Genomic DNA, 955 nt, shown 5'->3' on the forward strand with positions numbered 1-955 from the left:
GCGGGCCTCTCACTGTTGCGGCCTCTCCCGTTGCAGAGCACAGGCTCCGGACGCGCAGGCTCAGCGGCCATGGCTCACGGGCCCAGCCGCTCCGCGGCATGTGGGATCTTCCCGGACCGGGGCATGAACCCGTGTCCCCTGAATCGGCAGCCGGACTCTCAACCACTGCGCCACTAGGGAAGCCCTTCACAGCAGATTTGACCCCGGGTGAGCAAGAATTACAGAGATGCTCTTCTCTGGCAGCAGAGGGAGGGTCAGACAATCAGGTCACCCCTGCTTCTACTACCTTGTCCATTCATCCATCCTCTAGGGCCACATCAGAAGTGACTATTGGAGCATATGCCTTCCTTGGGGACTGTACATCACTGACAGTTCTTTTCCTACTGGTACAGATTTGAAGGCCTGAGTGTTGCTTTTAAGGAGCTAAGAGAGACCACATTTTCAGGCCAGACTCATGGTTTCTGTGGCTTTAAGATCTCCTTAAAACCCTAATAGACTTCTGATCTAATTGCTTCCAGTCAGTTCCTTGTGCAGATAACATAACCAAAATCTTTTCTAGTCCTAGTTCTTAAGCCTGCTTTATTTCTTTGATTCCTCATGTCCATACCTTACTCTTTCATCTTAATGGAGGCCACCTTGAGGCTAGCTGAAATTATAGGGTTGTTTGGGAGGGCCACACCCTTACTCTGATCCTTGCCACAGGGATCAGATATATATTTATATTAATGTTCAGGGCGTAAAAGCAGTTGTCTTTTTCAACCCTGGGAGGCCCGAAATTTCTGGACATTCTCATTTCCTGCCATTTCTGCTTGTAAAACAGCCAGTTCTTGCCTGAGGCCATCCCTTTCTTAAGATACCTTGTAAAAGCAACAAGGAGCAGCAAATATACTAACATTCTCATTTTCTATAATGATATTCCTTTTGTCTGGATATACTGTACCTTCCAATGAGCACA

Source organism: Lipotes vexillifer, unplaced genomic scaffold (genome assembly GCF_000442215.2).
Source record: "Lipotes vexillifer unplaced genomic scaffold, Lipotes_vexillifer_v1.1 scaffold22, whole genome shotgun sequence".
Taxonomy (NCBI): Eukaryota; Metazoa; Chordata; class Mammalia; order Artiodactyla; family Lipotidae; genus Lipotes; species Lipotes vexillifer.